Source organism: Montipora capricornis, chromosome 7 (genome assembly GCF_036669925.1).
Source record: "Montipora capricornis isolate CH-2021 chromosome 7, ASM3666992v2, whole genome shotgun sequence".
Classification (NCBI taxonomy): Eukaryota; Metazoa; Cnidaria; class Anthozoa; order Scleractinia; family Acroporidae; genus Montipora; species Montipora capricornis.
The window spans coordinates 22,579,955-22,587,039 of record NC_090889.1 but is presented as its reverse complement, the minus strand read 5'-3'; positions in this window follow the sequence as shown (position 1 = coordinate 22,587,039).

Below are 7,085 nucleotides of genomic sequence, written 5' to 3'. Positions count from 1 at the left end.
GTTTGCGGCAACCTGAAGGCTGGTGTGGACCTGCCAACAACTTAATTAAAATCTATATTTACAAAACCTTAAATGAAAATAATAAAAAACTTCTAAAATTTAAAAACTAAAAATATAAAAAATCTGATTGTTTTGATGTTATCAGACAGGCCTCTTTTTCGAATTGAATTTGGTCCAGTATCTTTGAGGCCTGTCTAAGTTTTTGTTCGAAAAGTTGATAGGAGGAAGCGTCCTTGATGGCTTCAGGAATTAAATTCCAAACAGTCACTTTACAAGCGAACCTTTATGAGTGAACATTCATGTAACGAGAATCATTGCCATTACTCCAACCTAAATAATAGGACGTTTTCAACCAACCTCTAGAGACACCAATAACAATAGAGAAACGTACGACTTCTGGTGGACCAACAAAAGAAGCTAATGAAGGATCTTTTGTTTTCGTCCACCAACATGGCGGCCATGACGTCACGTGAAAACCTCCTATAATCTAGCCGACTTCTCTACTGTATTTCTTTTTCTTTGTTTTTCATTTGACGATCCCGGACACCAGGAAAGCCCGAAATCACGCAGATTTGCTTCTAGTTCTGAGCTTAAGCCGAGGTCACAGTCGAGGTCGAAAATGAGCGAAAAAACAGAAACTAGTTTCAAACAATTTTTTTTCTCAATCCTGACCTTTTTACTTCTTTCTTTTAAATTTTGAACACGAATAAAAGACTAGCGTTTGATAAAGCTCTTTTTCGTCAAACATTTCTTGTTGCAAACAAATGTTTGCCTGTTTGGCCAGCCAAGAGTTTGGTGGATGGATCAGTTTACTGGCGACGAAAGCAAACGCCAAGAACAGGCCACGTTCGATGTGTCAATATTCTGGCATGGCTACGAGGCTTTATGGCCAAATTTCACGGCTCAGTTCTGTTTTCTTTGTCTTACCAGTCTCAAGGGAAATTTCTAAACAAAACAATGTTCAAATTTAACCATAAAGCCTCGTAGCCATGTGTGATTATTGATATGTCGAACTTGGCCAACTAGAAGCACTGAAATTAATATAAAACAACAAAATACGATTAAAGTGCGCTGATTCGAAACATGTATTTCACTCTTCGTCCGTCGTGCAAGAATGTAAAATTAGGCAGCTTTAGCAACGACGAAGGCAACGCCAACGAGAACGTCGTCGTTAAATGTGAATTCGCGTTATTTTAATCGCTTCGCGACTGTTCCAAGCATTTTAACGTGACAAAGGTGTGGCAAACGCTCAAGAACGAAACTAGTATGAACGGCGCTCATTTCAGAGGAGAAAATGAAAATTAATCCTCAAGCGCTGACGTTCTCTCTAAAACCTCAAGTTTGGGTTGTGTGCTATTGGGATCAACCGTTTTTTAGTTGGTTGGGTTTTTTAGTGTTCTATTCGGAAAAAAAAATCAGTTTTCGGTTGGTTTGGTTGATCAACGGACATCAAACTAAGGTTGAAGGGTGGAAAAGCATTGGCAGCGACCGCTGTCGTTTACGCGGGACATTAGGGAGCTTAAGCAACGACAACGGCGACGGCAACGAGAATGTCACAAATTTGCATATTTAGTAGGCAAAAACAATAGCTTTGCACGCTCTGCACGTGCATTTTTCATTTTTTTCCATTTCTTTGCCGTCGTCAGCAAAACTACAACGTGAAACAGCCAAATTTGAGGTTTTATGGACAGCGTCATTACTTGAGGATAAATTTTCATTTTCTGCCCTAAATTGAGCGCCGTTCCTACCAGCGTCATTTTTGAGGAACTACCACACCCTTGTCACATTAAAAACGTTGAAATAGTCACGAAGCGATTAAAGTAACGCAAATTTATATTTTGAGATGACGTTCTCGTTGCCGTCGCTGTTGTCGTTGCTTAAGCTCCCTATTTAAAGTAGGCCGCGGGCTCCTGCCGTGTTGTTTTTCCTCAACTTGTCAACGCTGAAAAGTCTGGTAATAACTTTTCCCAGGAGTTAGCGCGTTTCAACCGAAAACGGTTGGAAAAGTGTTCCATTTGAACCGCAACCGCTTCAAGTTAAACCGGTTACGGTTGAAACGGTCGATCCCAATGGAACACGACCTTGGTCATTTGTTGTTTTGCTGACGACGACAAAGAAATGGACAAAAATGAAAAGATGCACGTGGAGAGTGTGCGTTTTTCCCACTAAATATGCAAATTTGTTACGTTCTCGTTTCCGTCGGCGATGTCGTTGCTAAAGCTCCCTATTGTCAATTTTGCGAGCAGAATTTCTCAGAAAGCAAACGCACCAACAACATACGAAAACTTAATGTGTAATGTCCCGATAATCAGTAGTACCTTTTGTTCAAATAATCGAGACACCAGGAGGTCATGACTTGGAGCGATCAAATCATAGCCCACGAAGCGAGTAAGACTAATTCGTAACCCGGTTCCAGGCTCCCAGATAGTCGGGAAATGAAAAAACTGCGTGCGAAAACGAGTGGTTGGCCTTGTCTCGACCCAAGCCCCACTCGTCTTTCACGCGCAGTTGTTTTCGTTTTCCCGACTATCTGGGAGCCTGGGGCTCGTTTCTCGAAGGTCCCGAAACTTTACGGGCCATTTTTGGGTGTCAAATTTCAAGAACAGAGAGGATTTAAGGCGTCAAACTTCACAGTGATCTTGCTTTTTGTTACCTTGAAAACATGCTAAAAGATCGGATTTCCAAAACAAGCGGTTGACCGTTTCACACATGGCTTTTCGGGCCCGAAAAGTTTTCGGAACTTTCGAGAAACGGGCCCCTGGAATAGGCTAACTAACCGCAGAACCTGTGGAACCTAGAAAAATGACCGTTTTTATTGAAACCCCGTGATAAAAACGATGAGATTTACATTAATATCGACTGTACTCGCCGATTATCGCGTTCCAGGTGCCATTTCTAGCTGTGATCTGCGTATTTGCACCATCCGATTTAAGTTAGCCGATTAACTGACGGATTGCGTGACAAGTAACAATAACAATGACAATCTGCTCAGTTCCTGGTTTCGGTGATTTGTTGCGAAGGTATAGCGATGTTTCTCGTGACGTTATTAATATGCCAACCAGAACCTAATTGGCTTTTGTTCCGTGGTTGGCAAATTTGAATATCAAAAGAAATGTGACGTCAATGTTTGTAAACAAGAAATATTGCTATTCCGACGAAAGACTTGCCGTATTTACATGAATGGAAGAAGGAACGTATCGTTGCTTCCCCTACATGTTTTTGTTGATATTTTGAAAAATTCACTTTATTGGATTCTTCTCGGCGATAAATATATGTAGCGTATACACCCACGATTCAAGTGTATTTACGTACAGTCAAGGAAACCATCCCACCACCAACACGCGACGCACCAAATTCTCGTTGTAACCACAACCGATTGATTAAACCAGTTATAGTTATAACTGTCATTTTTTCTGGAGTCAAATAGAGGAGGAGGCAGTGTGGCCAAGTGGTTAGGGCGCTTGCCTTGAGATCCGGAGATCCCTGGTTCAAGACCCGCTCTGACCACTCGTTGAATTTGATCCTGGTAGTCCTGGTTCAACTTCCCAGCTGCACTTGTAAATAGTCAACTGGTTTGCCTCCGGAACGGGTGGGATTCTTAACAGTTGTTGTTGTTCTGTTCCGTCGTTTCGTTGTGTTTCATTCGCCCTAAAAAGCTCCTATGGGGAGCGGTCAATTATGTATTGTATTGTATTGTATCGTTGACGCCGTAAAACTAAAGGAAATAATACAAACGTAAAAGGCAAATGAGGCGATGACCGGCCGAAGTAGGCTTAGCTACATAATTCCCGAAAAATTGTCTAAAATTCTTTCCGGAATTTCCCAAACAAAAGCTGTAAAATTCTTTTAGAAATGTCTAAAATTCTCCAAAAACGCTCTAAAATTCCCGAAAATTCTTATAAATTTCGTTTCTTATAGTGCAAAGTCTGCCATATTTGCTATCAAGCAAAAGATCCGGATTCCGAAACTACGGTGAGAAACCGCTGCTTAGATGCACTGTAGGACCCCTTTTGGCGAATAACCGCTGATAAGGAATGGATATGAACGGACTGACCCCTCTCCTGGTAGGTTGGAATACAAAAAAACACGTTTTGTCAACGTTTTTGCCTGTGAGAAGTTTCCAACATGCCAGTTGAAAGTTCAAATTGCTCTAAAATTCTCGTAATTGTCAATTTTTTCTAAAATTCCCGAGAGTTTCTAAATGTTTTTTTGATGTCTCAAATTCCCAAAAAAATTCCGGAATTATGTAGCTAAGCCTAGGCCGAAGTCAATCTCAACAGCAATTAATTAAATTCAAAAATAACCTTGAGCAGACCCAAGTAATAGCACAAAAATGATTAGGAAAACGAAAGATATACGAGACTAAAGGAACCTGCAAAGGTATCAAGCCAGGCGCTAAACAAACGCTATAAAACCAAAATAATGAAAACGGACAGGCAGCGAAATGACATCACATGACCTGCATGTCGAGAAAAAAAAAATGAAAAAAATTAGAGCTCTAAGCAATCCACCAGATAAAATTGGCTAACAGATGGTGCAAAGAGGCATATCAGAAATGGCACCTGGGACGCGATAATCGGCGGGTAAAGTCAAGATTCAGCAAATGTTAACGTCATTCTCATCGTTTTTATTATGGGATTTCAATAAAAACTGTCATTTCTCTAGGTTTCGTGGTTCCTCGGTCTGCCCTTCCAAAAATTAGTTTTTATACCCCCACGAAGCTACTCGTTTTAATTAACGAAAACAATGTCTTGGCACGCTCTGCACGTGGCACGTGCGTTTTACATTTTTGTACATTTCTGTACGCCACGAGCTCATGACCAATCTTGAATTCTTTTTCGAAACCAAAACTTCAACACAGTTGATATTTCTTGGCAGATGGTACGCATCGGAACAAGGTAAGAAAATAGAGTAGACAATACAAAAACGCGAATTCAAATTTTGAAATTTGAACTTTCTCACCATTGTCAATCATTCTGGATTTATGAAAATTAGCAATAATGCAGCTACACAGGGTGGTTATTAAACCAAGGAACTCAGATGTTTAAGCCCCATTTACACTAGCAAGTTTTCCTCGACAAGTTTTCCTTGCCAGTGTAAATGGAAAAATATGACAAGTTTTTCCTTGACAAGCATGCTAGTTTTTGAACAAGGACACTTGTCAAGGAAAAACTTGTCAAGGACGATATTTGCTAGTGTAAATTACTTGTCAAGTGCACTTGTCAAGGAAAACTTGTCATATTAGGTGCGGTTACACGGGGCACTTTTACCGTGGTAAATTGCCTTTTTACCACGGGAAACTGTATTTAGTAGTGTGACCGACGCTTCCCGAGGTAAATTTCCCGTGTTAAATATCCATGGATACGTCAAAAAGATCAGTGGAAGCGCCCATGACATTTAACGTGGGAAGTTGGAAGGTTGTTTTGATGCCCGAGGTACAAGAGCCAATCGCTATGCTGATGAAGTTGTGATTAAATTTCCCGCCAATGAATTGCGTGAGATTTCGTTTTACCTCAGTAATCTTCGTAACGTGTGACCCCTAGTTAACGCGGTATACTAAAACTCAAGTGTGAGGCACCGCGGGATAATTTACCATGGGAAATGGCATTTACCGTGGTGAGTGTAACCGCACCTATTTTCCATTTACAATACCAAGTGTGTACACAGTCGGCAAGTTTTCCTTGACAAGTGGGCTTGTCAAGGAAAACTTGCTAGTGTAAGTGAGGCTTTATTGTTTTTAGGAGAGGGGTAAAGCAAAATTTGTGTAAAATAGACAAAGCAGAGTCCAGCAACAAACTCAGGGCCCAAGTTTTGGGAGGCGAGCTCTCACAAACTCGCCACTGACAAGATGTGATCGATTTGTTTATACTGTTGTGTTGACACCTGTTTCGTTCTGCGCATGTCTTTTCTAAACAATAGAGATATTTAAGCCGTTACGCTCAATTTGTCTCGCAATTTTGTAGCGACCAAAGTTCTCACATTGCGAAACAAGTGGCTAGATGGGTGTTATACTAAGCAACATTTCTTGCAACTTGTCTCGTTTTCGATGATCACATGAGGTTAAAGGAACATTTTCATTGGCTGGTGCCGCAAACCGTTGCAACACAAGTTGCAGTACAGATTTTACACTACGCAATAGCGATAGAGTGGTTTTCAATTGAGTGTCGAAAGTAATTAGCGAATTGCTTTGGTTTTCCATTTACTTCAATCAGTGATTGGTTCAAAGTTCTCGCGCCATTTTTTTAACCAATCAGAAGTGAAACCTAAACCAATTGTGGCTCGCGCGTGCACATTTTCCCGCGCTTTGTGTCGGCTACGTGTAATTACTTATACTTTTGATTGGTTTACTGGATTGTCTCCGTCCTTTTTGATTGGCCAAAGTAATTACTTTGGTTTTGGTTTTACGACGGTCGATTGAAACTCGCTCTATTCAGTGTTAACTAACAATTCTTTTGATATTTAAATTAACCAACCATAGAACAAAAGAACCTTTGCTTTGACAGCCAATAGATATCTGGTTGGCACATTAATGACAATAGGAGACGTAACGGTGTCTCGCTGTGATTGAAAATTTCTTTGCAACTTTGCGTGAAGCGTTGCGGAAAGTGGAAGTCAATTCTACTTTCTGCAACGGTTTCGGTAACTTGTCTCGGAACGTTTTTGGCCGTTGCAAGGTATGTTACATTGGGTAATGTTCCGTACAACTTGTCTCACAATGTTGTTGGGAGACAAGTTGCACGAAAAATTGCACGGTGTAACAGCGCTTTTGGCATCATGCTCACCGCAAACGTCAGACTTATTAGTATTTTTATTATTATTATTATTTATTTATTTATTTATGTTTTTGCCAAAAGTAAAAAAAAAAAAAGAAATTTTTGATTGTTTGATATCAAGTAAGTTCTCAGAAAGAGCGATAAGTTAGAATTACCTCGGTAGAGGACTTTCGTGGTTTTTATGAAAAGCAGCAACCTTACCGTTTGCTATTTCTCGTAAACGCGATGCAAGATCAGAGGGTTAGAGACGTTTGTATTCAGGCAAAGAGGTTGAATCGCCAATCAGTTCATTGAGGCAGGGCGAATTATTTT